Raw genomic sequence first — 15,245 nt, 5'->3', positions numbered from 1 at the left:
TTTTTACAAGTGAAACTTCGTAGCTAGAAAGTTGAGGTTTAAAGAGAACAAGGTTTTTGTTTGTAACGAAAGGGAATTTGATAAAAAAAAGAGTGAATATTGAGAAAAATTATTAAAGGAACGAATGACATATAGTTTATGTGCTCCAAAATGGGTCTCTGACGATTATGATCAGACACTTGCCGCCAACGCGCGGTTCGGCAGCATTCGTGCTTTCTGTAGACTGCAGTCTGTCGTCCTAACTGTAAGGTAAAAGTCTAATATGTTATGAAATGGAAGGGCAATTTAAGAAGACTCAAACGTATGCGAAAATCTAACTTTCAATTGAACTGAAGACGAGGAATTTGTAGTTGAAATGAAAACAGTGACGATTTTTTTTCTGTTTCAGACAATGAGTAGTGAGATGACCAGTCTCATTGTAACCTTGTTTGTTGTATGCATGGTGAACGAAACTGTCAGCACAAACGAAGGTAATGACATTCATCGATCAAAAGTATGAACGTAATGAAAAATTATATGTAACGGATTGTTTTATATGTTTATACTTTCCTTCCTGCTTGAAATTAATAATTATTACTTGTTTAAAATAATAGGCCAATGAAGTAAGTATTTAGTTACTCTTTTTGCATTGTCACTTTTTTGCGTATAAACAACACAATAAATAACGCATTTTTTGTATTTAATACAGCAATTAAAAGAGCACAAAAAAATCCTTAAAAATAATTAATTTCCTTTTACAAATAATCTTAAAATGTTAAAAGTATGACTCAACCGTATCGATTGTTTACAGTTTGGTTTCCTGTATTCGTTGCCTTTGAAGGAAATGGTAAGTCTGTTTATGACGCATGGCAAAGTCAGTCAGAATGCAACCCTCTTCCGACGTCTTTTGGAACAGCCGGTTCTCAGCGTCATCTCAGAAACAGTGTTGTGGATAACTGGAATACTGCAAATATACGAATGGTATGTCGCAAGTTATGATTGTCATGTCAGAAATTAAAAAGAAAAAAAAATGTTCCGAACTTAATTTATTAACTTGATTAAGACATCATTTCATAATATTCATAATATCAATATATCAATATTCATACGTTCATTTTATGAAGGGATGTTAACGAGTACTCAAATATTCGAGTATCGCTCGGTAGTAACGAGTATCGAATACCAAATCGATACTCGATTAATCGGTTTCCTGTTAAAATATTGATGTCTTCTTTATATAAGATTGATCTTCTAGAGAACTTCTTTCGGAAAATTAAATTGGCATCACTGAATAATTATACTAGTACATGTAGTAGATAAACTACATTTTGTTTCAAATATTTGTGCTAAATTGTCATTTGCCTCCGATAATACGTGGGCTATACCTAGGCAAACACTTTATACAAAACGCGTCTTAGTCATTCCGTCACATCGGTACCGTCAGAGCAAATATTTTCGTCTGCAAGATTGTTGGTTGTAAAGTTGTAAAACGGACTGTTCCAAATAACAGTTGACAAGAAAACGTTTCCACATAAAATAAATTCGTTGTATCCTGTGTTGAACCTCAGTGAACAGTTAAACTTCTAATCCTTACGCCTTTGTAAACGTGTTTTCTGAACGATTACCAAATACCAATGTTTGATATGGTTTAATTTAATTTTTAGATTGGTGTTCATTAAATTATATTGATTAGATTAATGTTTTTAGCTTAACTAGAACTTGGAGGTAATGAGTATTAATTATGATGAATTAATTATTCCTTGTCACAGATACCTATGTAGATGGTTATTCGTCCGTTGAAAAACAAACCACAGAATGTAAAATACGTCTTTAAAATGTTTGTGTTTCCGTGTTGTAGATATATTTGCGATCGAGAACTCAAGTATAAAATCAACGAGTACTCGATTAGTAATTGTTCGCGTGAGTTGACATCCCTAATTTTAAGTGAACAACAAAGCAAGAGAAGTCAACACATTTTGTCTATATGTATTTTTTCAGAGAAACGCCATTATAGGCTTTAGAGCTTTACAGTACTGATTTTGACCCAAAAGGTGAAGTCTTTCTATCTCGCTCAAAGATAGATTATCAATTTACTGTGAATGTTTCACATACTTAGAGATATGTTTTTTTTTGACAATTCACAGGTGAAAGTTGAATTTTTCAAAAATAACCAAATTGTCGCATGGATAACTTTTAATGGAAGGAATACTGATACATGTGATATGATGAACTGGTTTAGCAAATCAAACCTTGTGCAGAGCAGTTTTAATGATTTAGGATCATGCAGTAGATTTAACAAGTTTTCGATTGCTGGGTAAATTTTCATTTGATCTATAATTAATTTATTTTCTTTAATGAAGGCACACCACTAATTCTTTGCTCTATTACTTTCTTTGTTGGATACGTCATCTTCAAGCATTCATAGTTCTTTTGTTTGAAGTTGAAATTAAGTGACAGCTGCCATTTCATGTCAAAGCACTGTTGAAAAGTGCTCCTTATATTATATTGAACTGAAAAAAGTTACCATGTTTTTAATTCATATGATAGTTATCAAAGCTACCAGGATTATAATTTCATACGCCAGACGCGCGTTTCGTCTACATAAGACTCATCAGTGACGCTCAGATCATAATAGTTATAAAGCCAAACAAGTACAAAGTTGAAGAGCATTGATGACCCAAAATTCCAAAAAAATGTGCCAAATACGGCTAAGGTATTCTATTCCTGGGATAAGAAAATCCTTAGTTTTCCGAAAAATTCAACGTTTTGTAACAGGAAATTTATAAAAATGACGATATAATTGATATTCATGTCAACACCGAAGTGCTGACTACTAGGCTGGTGATACCCTCGGGGACGAAACGTCCACTAGCAGCGGAATCGCCCCAGTGGTGTAAATAGTTATCAAAGGTACCAGGATTATGATTTAATACGCCAGACGCGCGTTTCGTCTACATAAGACTCATCAGTGACGCTCAGATCAAAATAGTTATAAAGCCAAACAAGTACAAAGTTGAAGTTTAACGTTCTCCCTTTCACCTATATCGTCTTGTCAATTTGCTCCCTAATTCCTGTATCACGCCGTCGCAATGTGTGAGGAGACATAATCGAGCTTACTTTTATTCAGCGTTAAAACGTCTAAAGAAGGGAGAAAAGAACTGAATAGAACGATAAACAGGGTTTTCTACATATAAATATCGTAAAATATCCATCGTTCGACACAATGTGAAGATTGTTTAATCGTTTTATGCGCTCAATGGTCAAATAGTTTCATTGTGAATTTTGCAGCGGATAATTCAATGGGTAGAACAGAAAATAATCTATAAATACTGGTTCCCAGAACTTAGAGATTACACACAACATTTACGTCAAATACGAGAAACAGTTTAAATGTACCTTCCTTCTTTAATTTCATGCATTTGTGTATCATAAGTGAATAGTCAAAATGTGATCTACAAAGATCACCAGTCATTTAGTTTTCATGTAATACACACATTATCAAAATATTGTGCATATTTTGAAAATGACGCCTTTGCATATGATCTATTTTGTTTTAATAATTTTGTACTATTTGTATGTTCTTTAAGACCTGGCAAAAATTTGTGGTGTTACAGAATCTATGATCAACGATACGATTTCAATTTTTAAATGATAAATTTTCACCACCTTAGCAGAAATATACCAACTTTACCCGCGTATGATGTATACACTTCTCAACTCATACGATATTCCAGAGCTTGCAGCTGCTACTCAGACTTTGTCAATCGTAATCAGTGTCTGAGCAAAACATCAATGAGCCAGGGTTTTGTCAAAGAACGTCTCGTCCTTTTTATCAAAAAGTTCATCTTTGAGTACCAAGACCTAATATATAAATAGTCAGTGTTTACCTCATATTAAATTCAAGATGGTCTTGGGTTAAAGGTTCTAGGCGCTGAAGATGTGTATCGTTTTATCTTAATTCAAATTTAGTTTCCACTTTGTTTTGTCTTCGTGCTATTATGCTTCTTTTGGTCGTATGACTTTAGACGTGACACGGTATTTATGCATCCCGTCTTCGGTTTTTTTTTACTTTAGGCATTCCTGGTGCAGATGGATGGTGAGGTGCGATTCGGACACAAACGGTTTTTACAGTGTTGTTTCTAATTTGTTTACCTTTGTATTTATATTTACTTAATTCTTACTTTATCGAGAAAGTGTAAACTATATACAGTAGGCACTTTCAACGACAAAAAACTTTATTTTTGTTGACATCATTGTCAATTTTTTTTCTTTTTTGTCGGCGTCTTTGTTAGAATAATTTGCATGTTTAATTGAATTTTTTAGTCAATTGTGTTGTATGTCTGTGATTTACGTTAACACAGTTTTGGCTGCTGGAGTCAGTTTCACAAAAAAACTTATGACTAAGATTGATTGTAAGTCATGAACAATTCAGTATACTTACGATCAATCTTAGTCGTAAGTTCTTTTGTGAAACTGACTCCAGGATCCAAATTATAGTCACCGTAACCTATTATGTCTGTTTGGGTTGCTCACAATATTAAAAACAGCTGTCATACAAGTGGGAGGTTTAACTAGCTATACAACCAGATTTAACCCACCATTTTCTTCCGAAAATGCCTGTAAACCAAGTCAGGAATATTACAGTTGTTTTTTAATCATTCCGTTGGTTGATAACGTTTGATTTTGTCCGTTTTATCGCTTTCTCTCTTTGAATTATTTTGGAGTTCGATATTTTTGTCATGCGTTTTTGTTTTGTAATTGACGTGTTAAAAAAATGGATATCAATAGGTCATAGAACGAATTCCAATGCCGTGTGAACAAACATTATTGTATACTTTTTTTAATAATCCTTCACATTGTTAGTTTCGAAAGCCAAACTGTGTGTATACGACGTTTTCTGTTTTTTAATTTAATAACGGAGGAAGGAATTGTTTGTCTAAATCACATTTGAAAGTTAAATAAAATAAACTACATAAACATACAAGAGGGTGGTAAAGGGTTATTTTCGTGCAACGAGCTTTTCAATTTTTATTTCACGTGCAGCCGTGAAAAAGGTTCGGTATTCACCGTGTTTCGTGAAATCGGTAAAAAAAATCAACGTGCAAGACATTTTTAATTGTTCGTTCATCGTGAAATGGCAATTTTATTCCGCGTTCTTCCGTGCAGATACCCCCCCCCCCCCCCTTTTACGCCCCTCATACAAAGATATAAATAACATGCATTAAGAAAGGTCAAATGATACACATATTTTTAAAGGACGGTATCACGATGCTTAATACGTTGACTGCTTTTATGCTGTATTTCGTTTAATTGTGGTCTTATGTTAATCTATTAAATCCATTTAAAATTTCCAACAAAAACATATTTTTAGTGATAATCAACGAAAATTCTATGTAAATCAGAACTACGGAGGATGCGCTAATGATCAAGGGTGGATGTACGTCCTCGATAAAAGTATAGGCTGTCCATATGAACGCATTGGCTCGATTCCGATGTTTCTTTATACAAAGAACTTCACAGATAGAAACTTGTCACGTAGTAAGTACTAATGTAGTTATTGAGGATCTTCAAATTAAACACTGTTCGGAAACGTTGTGCACTTAGTATATGTTAATATGTATGATTAAGGATATACAAACTAGGTATGTTTATGCCGAATGGAAACAATTTGAAGGCAAAATCAAACGCATAGCTGAAGACCATTTTAAACAAACAAAATACCGAAAAGTTATGCGAAATACGGAGAAAGGCAATTTATTTGTGGGGGTTGAAAACCTAAGTATATTGTTGTATTTTGATCACTGTGATTCAATAATTTTCTTTGGATTCCAATTTTCGTGGATTTTGTGGGTACAGAGGAACCACGAATCAAAATGTTCAACGAATTACAAATTTTCCGAAAGAATGTATGCAGACTTTGCAAAAACAAAGAAATTAAATATCCACGAAAATACAAGTTATACTAAATCCATGCAAATCTGTATTCATGAAAATAAAAGAATACACAGTAGTTTAAAATTTATAAACAGAAAATGAACATTTCAATGATAAGTTGTCTACTCCAAATTTCTGACTACTATGTTGGTTATATCATATCGAACGAAACTTCAATCAGCAGTAGCATCATCCCAGGGGTTGTAAGAACTCATCAAAGATATCAGGCTTACAATTTGTTATTTTGTAGGCACCGACAGCCAATGTCTTTTTGTTTTTTTTTTTAAGGAAGTTCGCCTGTCATGTTTTGGAATTTTTGTCAGATTTTCGGAATCCTCTGGTTTTATCTTGCATGCTTTAAAAAATTTTGCCCATTGACCCCCATTTTCTTTTTAAAAATCCTTTACATATATAATTATAAGCCATCTGTAAAAGTCTTATAAAATCTTAATTATTGTTTAATAGTTTTTGAGAACTTTAACTTGTCAATGATAAAGCTATGAAAAATCAAGAGAGGATATTTTCCCGCCAAAATTTCTATGGCTAATCTCTAGAAAACAGGCACATTGACCTTCATTTTATTTTTGCTCTTTTTGTTCCTTTATTAATCCCCTATCAATAAATACTAGTGTTATGAAAAGCTTGTTAGTTTGAAGTTTAACGTTCTCCCTTTCACCTTTATCGTCTTGTCAATTTGCTCCCTAATTCCTGTATCACGGCGTCGCAATGTGTGAGGAGACATAATCGAGCTTTCTTTTATTCAGCGTTAAAACGTCTAAAGAAGGGAGAAAAGAACTGAATAGAACGATAAACAGGGTTTTCTACATATAAATATCGTAAGATATCCATCGTTCGACACAATGTGAAGATTGTTTGCTCGTTTTATGCGCTCAATGGTCAAATAGTTTCATTGTGAATTTTGCAGCGGATAATTCAATGGGTAGAACAGAAAATAATCTATAAATACTGGTTCCCAGAACTTAGAGATTACACACAACATTTACGTCAAATATGAGAAACAGTTTAAATGTACCTTCCTTCTTTAATTTTATGCATTTGTGTATCATAAGTGAATAGTCAAAATGTGATTTACAAAGATCACCAGTCAATTAGTTTTCATGTAATACACACATTATCAAAATAGTGTGCATATTTTGAAAATGACGCCTTTGCATAGGATCTATTTTGTTTTAATAATTTTGTACTATTTGTATGTTCTTTAAGACCTGGCAAAAATTTGTGGTGTTACAGAATCTATGATCAACGATACGATTTCAATTTTTAAATGATAAATTTTCACCACCTTAGCAGAAATATACCAACTTTACCCGCGTATGATGTATACACTTCTCAACTCATACGATATTCCAGAGCTTGCAGCTGCTACTCAGACTTTGTCAATCGTAATCAGTGTCTGAGCAAAACATCAATGAGCCAGGGTTTTGTCAAAGAACGTCTCGTCCTTTTTATCAAAAAGTTCATCTTTGAGTACCAAGACCTAATATATAAATAGTCAGTGTTTACCTCATATCAAATTCAAGATGGTCTTGGGTTAAAGGTTCTAGGCGCTGAAGATGTGTATCGTTTTATCTTAATTCAAATTTAGTTTCCACTTTGTTTTGTCTTCGTGCTATTATGCTTCTTTTGGTCGTATGACTTTAGACGTGACACGGTATTTATGCATCCCGTTATCGGTTTTTTTTACTTTGGGCATTCCTGGTGCAGATGGATGGTGAGGTGCGATTCGGACACAAACGGTTTTTTCAGTGTTGTTTCTAATTTGTTTACCTTTGTATTTATATTTACTTAATTCTTACTTTATCGAGAAAGTGTAAACTATATACAGTAGGCACTTTCAACGACAAAAAACTTTATTTTTGTTGACATCATTGTCAATTTTTTTTCTTTTTTGTCGGCGTCTTTGTTAGAATAATTTGCATGTTTAATTGAATTTTTTAGTCAATTGTGTTGTATGTCTGTGATTTACGTTAACACAGTTTTGGCTGCTGGAGTCAGTTTCACAAAAAAACTTATGACTAAGATTGATTGTAAGTCATGAACAATTCAGTACACTTACGATCAATCTTAGTCGTAAGTTCTTTTGTGAAACTGACTCCAGGATCCAAATTATAGTCACCGTAACCTATTATGTCTGTTTGGGTTGCTCACAATATTAAAAACAGCTGTCATACAAGTGGGAGGTTTAACTAGCTATACAACCAGATTTAACCCACCATTTTCTTCCGAAAATGCCTGTAAACCAAGTCAGGAATATTACAGTTGTTTTTTAATCATTCCGTTGGTTGATAACGTTTGATTTTGTCCGTTTTATCGCTTTCTCTCTTTGAATTATTTTGGAGTTCGATATTTTTGTCATGCGTTTTTGTTTTGTAATTGACGTGTTAAAAAAATGGATATCAATAGGTCATAGAACGAATTCCAATACCGTGTGAACCAACATTATTGTATACTTTTTTTAATAATCCTTCACATTGTTAGTTTCGAAAGCCAAACTGTGTGTATACGACGTTTTCTGTTTTTTAATTTAATAACGGAGGAAGGAATTGTTTGTCTAAATCATATTTGAAAGTTAAATAAAATAAACTACATAAACATACAAGAGGGTGGTAAAGGGTTATTTTCGTGCAACGAGCTTTTCAATTTTTATTTCACGTGCAGCCGTGAAAAAGGTTCGGTATTCACCGTGTTTCGTGAAATCGGAAAAAAAAATCAACGTGCAAGACATTTTTAATTGTTCGTTCATCGTGAAATGGCAATTTTATTCCGCGTTCTTCCGTGCAGATACCCCCCCCCCCCCCCCCCTTTACGCCCCTCATACAAAGATATAAATAACATGCATTAAGAAAGGTCAAATGATACACATATTTTTAAAGGACGGTATCACGATGCTTAATACGTTGACTGCTTTTATGCTGTATTTCGTTTAATTGTGGTCTTATGTTAATCTATTAAATCCATTTAAAATTTCCAACAAAAACATATTTTTAGTGATAATCAACGAAAATTCTATGTAAATCAGAACTACGGAGGATGCGCTAATGATCAAGGGTGGATGTACGTCCTCGATAAAAGTATAGGCTGTCCATATGAACGCATTGGCTCGATTCCGATGTTTCTTTATACAAAGAACTTCACAGATAGAAACTTGTCACGTAGTAAGTACTAATGTAGTTATTGAGGATCTTCAAATTAAACACTGTTCGGAAACGTTGTGCACTTAGTATATGTTAATATGTATGATTAAGGATATACAAACTTGGTATGTTTATGCCGAATGGAAACAATTTGAAGGCAAAATCAAACGCATAGCTGAAGACCATTTTAAACAAACAAAATACCGAAAAGTTATGCGAAATACGGAGAAAGGCAATTTATTTTTGGGGGTTGAAAACCTAAGTATATTGTTGTATTTTGATCACTGTGATTCAATAATTTTCTTTGGATTCCAATTTTCGTGGATTTTGTGGGTACAGAGGAACCACGAATTTAAATGTTCAACGAATTACAAATTTTCCGAAAGAATGTATGCAGACTTTGCAAAAACAAAGAAATTAAATATCCACGAAAATACAAGTTATACTAAATCCATGCAAATCTGTATTCATGAAAATAAAAGAATACACAGTAGTTTAAAATTTATAAACAGAAAATGAACATTTCAATGATAAGTTGTCTACTCCAAATTTCTGACTACTATGTTGGTTATATCATATCGAACGAAACTTCAATCAGCAGTAGCATCATCCCAGGGGTTGTAAGAACTCATCAAAGATATCAGGCTTACAATTTGTTATTTTGTAGGCACCGACAGCCAATGTCTTTTTTTTTTTTTTTAAGGAAGTTCGCCTGTCATGTTTTGGAATTTTTGTCAGATTTTCGGAATCCTCTGGTTTTATCTTGCATGCTTTAAACAAATTTTGCCCATTGACCCCCATTTTCTTTTTAAAAATCCTTTACATATATAATTATAAGCCATCTGTAAAAGTCTTATAAAATCTTAATTATTGTTTAATAGTTTTTGAGAACTTTAACTTGTCAATGATAAAGCTATGAAAAATCAAGAGAGGATATTTTCCCGCCAAAATTTCTATGGCTAATCTCTAGAAAACAGGCACATTGACCTTCATTTTATTTTTGCTCTTTTTGTTCCTTTATTAATCCCCTATCAATAAATACTAGTGTTATGAAAAGCTTGTTAGTTTGAAGTTTAACGTTCTCCCTTTCACCTTTATCGTCTTGTCAATTTGCTCCCTAATTCCTGTATCACGGCGTCGCAATGTGTGAGGAGACATAATCGAGCTTTCTTTTATTCAGCGTTAAAACGTCTAAAGAAGGGAGAAAAGAACTGAATAGAACGATAAACAGGGTTTTCTACATATAAATATCGTAAGATATCCATCGTTCGACACAATGTGAAGATTGTTTGCTCGTTTTATGCGCTCAATGGTCAAATAGTTTCATTGTGAATTTTGCAGCGGATAATTCAATGGGTAGAACAGAAAATAATCTATAAATACTGGTTCCCAGAACTTAGAGATTACACACAACATTTACGTCAAATATGAGAAACAGTTTAAATGTACCTTCCTTCTTTAATTTTATGCATTTGTGTATCATAAGTGAATAGTCAAAATGTGATTTACAAAGATCACCAGTCAATTAGTTTTCATGTAATACACACATTATCAAAATAGTGTGCATATTTTGAAAATGACGCCTTTGCATAGGATCTATTTTGTTTTAATAATTTTGTACTATTTGTATGTTCTTTAAGACCTGGCAAAAATTTGTGGTGTTACAGAATCTATGATCAACGATACGATTTCAATTTTTAAATGATAAATTTTCACCACCTTAGCAGAAATATACCAACTTTACCCGCGTATGATGTATACACTTCTCAACTCATACGATATTCCAGAGCTTGCAGCTGCTACTCAGACTTTGTCAATCGTAATCAGTGTCTGAGCAAAACATCAATGAGCCAGGGTTTTGTCAAAGAACGTCTCGTCCTTTTTATCAAAAAGTTCATCTTTGAGTACCAAGACCTAATATATAAATAGTCAGTGTTTACCTCATATTAAATTCAAGATGGTCTTGGGTTAAAGGTTCTAGGCGCTGAAGATGTGTATCGTTTTATCTTAATTCAAATTTAGTTTCCACTTTGTTTTGTCTTCGTGCTATTATGCTTCTTTTGGTCGTATGACTTTAGACGTGACACGGTATTTATGCATCCCGTTATCGGTTTTTTTTACTTTGGGCATTCCTGGTGCAGATGGATGGTGAGGTGCGATTCGGACACAAACGGTTTTTTCAGTGTTGTTTCTAATTTGTTTACCTTTGTATTTATATTTACTTAATTCTTACTTTATCGAGAAAGTGTAAACTATATACAGTAGGCACTTTCAACGACAAAAAACTTTATTTTTGTTGACATCATTGTCAATTTTTTTTCTTTTTTGTCGGCGTCTTTGTTAGAATAATTTGCATGTTTAATTGAATTTTTTAGTCAATTGTGTTGTATGTCTGTGATTTACGTTAACACAGTTTTGGCTGCTGGAGTCAGTTTCACAAAAAAACTTATGACTAAGATTGATTGTAAGTCATGAACAATTCAGTATACTTACGATCAATCTTAGTCGTAAGTTCTTTTGTGAAACTGACTCCAGGATCCAAATTATAGTCACCGTAACCTATTATGTCTGTTTGGGTTGCTCACAATATTAAAAACAGCTGTCATACAAGTGGGAGGTTTAACTAGCTATACAACCAGATTTAACCCACCATTTTCTTCCGAAAATGCCTGTAAACCAAGTCAGGAATATTACAGTTGTTTTTTAATCATTCCGTTGGTTGATAACGTTTGATTTTGTCCGTTTTATCGCTTTCTCTCTTTGAATTATTTTGGAGTTCGATATTTTTGTCATGCGTTTTTGTTTTGTAATTGACGTGTTAAAAAAATGGATATCAATAGGTCATAGAACGAATTCCAATACCGTGTGAACCAACATTATTGTATACTTTTTTTAATAATCCTTCACATTGTTAGTTTCGAAAGCCAAACTGTGTGTATACGACGTTTTCTGTTTTTTAATTTAATAACGGAGGAAGGAATTGTTTGTCTAAATCATATTTGAAAGTTAAATAAAATAAACTACATAAACATACAAGAGGGTGGTAAAGGGTTATTTTCGTGCAACGAGCTTTTCAATTTTTATTTCACGTGCAGCCGTGAAAAAGGTTCGGTATTCACCGTGTTTCGTGAAATCGGAAAAAAAAATCAACGTGCAAGACATTTTTAATTGTTCGTTCATCGTGAAATGGCAATTTTATTCCGCGTTCTTCCGTGCAGATACCCCCCCCCCCCCTTTACGCCCCTCATACAAAGATATAAATAACATGCATTAAGAAAGGTCAAATGATACACATATTTTTAAAGGACGGTATCACGATGCTTAATACGTTGACTGCTTTTATGCTGTATTTCGTTTAATTGTGGTCTTATGTTAATCTATTAAATCCATTTAAAATTTCCAACAAAAACATATTTTTAGTGATAATCAACGAAAATTCTATGTAAATCAGAACTACGGAGGATGCGCTAATGATCAAGGGTGGATGTACGTCCTCGATAAAAGTATAGGCTGTCCATATGAACGCATTGGCTCGATTCCGATGTTTCTTTATACAAAGAACTTCACAGATAGAAACTTGTCACGTAGTAAGTACTAATGTAGTTATTGAGGATCTTCAAATTAAACACTGTTCGGAAACGTTGTGCACTTAGTATATGTTAATATGTATGATTAAGGATATACAAACTTGGTATGTTTATGCCGAATGGAAACAATTTGAAGGCAAAATCAAACGCATAGCTGAAGACCATTTTAAACAAACAAAATACCGAAAAGTTATGCGAAATACGGAGAAAGGCAATTTATTTTTGGGGGTTGAAAACCTAAGTATATTGTTGTATTTTGATCACTATGATTCAATAATTTTCTTTGGATTCCAATTTTCGTGGATTTTGTGGGTACAGAGGAACCACGAATTTAAATGTTCAACGAATTACAAATTTTCCGAAAGAATGTATGCAGACTTTGCAAAAACAAAGAAATTAAATATCCACGAAAATACAAGTTATACTAAATCCATGCAAATCTGTATTCATGAAAATAAAAGAATACACAGTAGTTTAAAATTTATAAACAGAAAATGAACATTTCAATGATAAGTTGTCTACTCCAAATTTCTGACTACTATGTTGGTTATATCATATCGAACGAAACTTCAATCAGCAGTAGCATCATCCCAGGGGTTGTAAGAACTCATCAAAGATATCAGGCTTACAATTTGTTATTTTGTAGGCACCGACAGCCAATGTCTTTTTTTTTTTTTTTAAGGAAGTTCGCCTGTCATGTTTTGGAATTTTTGTCAGATTTTCGGAATCCTCTGGTTTTATCTTGCATGCTTTAAACAAATTTTGCCCATTGACCCCCATTTTCTTTTTAAAAATCCTTTACATATATAATTATAAGCCATCTGTAAAAGTCTTATAAAATCTTAATTATTGTTTAATAGTTTTTGAGAACTTTAACTTGTCAATGATAAAGCTATGAAAAATCAAGAGAGGATATTTTCCCGCCAAAATTTCTATGGCTAATCTCTAGAAAACAGGCACATTGACCTTCATTTTATTTTTGCTCTTTTTGTTTTTTTATTAATCCCCTATCAATAAATACTAGTGTTATGAAAAGCTTGTTATTTTGAAACTGAGTAGCGAACTTCCTTAATAAATCTAAAATGGTAATATTATGGGATACTTGGTTATTAAAAATATGAACGAAATAATTCAGGAGAAAAATAAACGAGAACCATGTTGCTGGTGAGCTTCATGTTGCAATTCGTTTAATTTAATTTTATGTTTTTTTTTGTAGCCATGGCACAGCCAGCGGATATGATGGTTATTTCAGTCCTTGCAGACTTATAAAGAGCTTATTAATAAGATAAACGTTGTGTTTAAATGCGTAAGACAACTGACCTAACATCAAAAATGTTTGGAACATGATATGTTTTAATTAAGATAGTTACAATTCAATTGGTTCTTATTGTGTACTTATTTTCATTGACTGGTTAAAGTACCAGATCTGGCTCCAGTTTAGACAAATTTGATTTTACCTGAATTATGATGCTTCAACTGACTTGTGTTAACAATTTTCCAAATACAAACTTGCTAATCGATTATATTGTCAAGGCTCATAGTATTTAAATGAAACCTATGTGTTCAAGCCAATGTAACTTTATTTTGTCAGGTTCCAAATAATACAAAAAGCATGAAATACGAGTGGACAATACAAAACCTTAGCTAAAGAAGAACATAACTTACAACTGGCAAAAGAAACAAAAACCAAGGAAAATAACCGATAGCCCGCAAAACGATGAACAGAAAATATCAAAAATACCTTTACAGGTTTCATAATGGATGAACATGGGATATCAACTCGAGTTATTAAATTTCAATCAAATAATACATGAGCCTTTGGGAAGTTTATTGTTATTATTGAAAGTTAATAAAAAGATGTTATTTATTTGTTGTCATGGAGGAGAATCATATAAAACTAGGATATGTTGTATGATTGCTAATCAGACAAATATCCAGCGTAGTCTAAATGACGCGAATTTAAGCATCAATAGGTCACCTTCAACAATGAGATTAACCTATACCGTATTGTCAGATGTAGAACATAAGCTAATATGGAAGAATTCAAACGAAAACACCAACAAAACGTGTGTGCAGCGCTCAGCCCTCCTTCTTATCTGAGACGGTGGTGTAAAAACAAAAGATAAGAACAGCCTATAAACAACAGTTGCATTTGAACGGATAAAAAAATTAACATTAGTAAGGCAAAAAAACACACGTAACTGATCCAAGAGTACAAACAGTTACTGAGAGCCAATTATAACTAATAAATAAATCATGTCCTTCCATATTAAATTATCAACCAGCACACATCAAACGAATTAAAGAAAAGCATAATCCTGGCCTTAATATTTGAAAGTCATCATTGACCTAACGAATAGCCAATGTAAATTTTGGCAATTTCGTATCATAATGCAGAATAGAGCAATTAAATTAACAAATTCACGTATAACTTATTGATAATACACTCCGTTTAATGTAAAACGAGGAATATCTCACCTTGTGTGAATTAAATAACAGCCAGAAAAAAAAAATATGATCTAGGGATGATCTCGTGTCTTCCGGAAATGCACGTAATTCCTGGTCATGGCAGTATAAACCTTGTGATAGT

The 15,245-nt window shown here is 33.0% G+C and overlaps 1 long non-coding RNA gene across 6 annotated transcripts; it reads left to right on the top strand.

The window, feature by feature from the left end:
* Nucleotides 1-391: 391 nt before the first annotated feature.
* Nucleotides 392-14,135, top strand: LOC127715057 (uncharacterized). 6 transcript variants are annotated; one of them, XR_007988095.1, is made up of 7 exons: nt 392-470; nt 791-960; nt 2,124-2,293; nt 5,351-5,517; nt 8,923-9,089; nt 12,489-12,655; nt 13,872-14,135. It is a non-coding gene; the product is annotated as an uncharacterized LOC127715057 (long non-coding RNA). The 6 variants fall into 6 exon arrangements; XR_007988096.1 differs by lacking the exon at nt 5,351-5,517; XR_007988100.1 differs by lacking the exon at nt 8,923-9,089.
* Nucleotides 14,136-15,245: the final 1,110 nt, after the last annotated feature.

This window comes from Mytilus californianus, unplaced genomic scaffold, assembly GCF_021869535.1.
Source record: "Mytilus californianus isolate M0D057914Y unplaced genomic scaffold, xbMytCali1.0.p SCAF_9, whole genome shotgun sequence".
NCBI lineage: Eukaryota > Metazoa > Mollusca > Bivalvia > Mytilida > Mytilidae > Mytilus > Mytilus californianus.
Note: the sequence above shows the minus strand (reverse complement) of the source record. Positions and strands in the feature narration are given on the sequence as shown.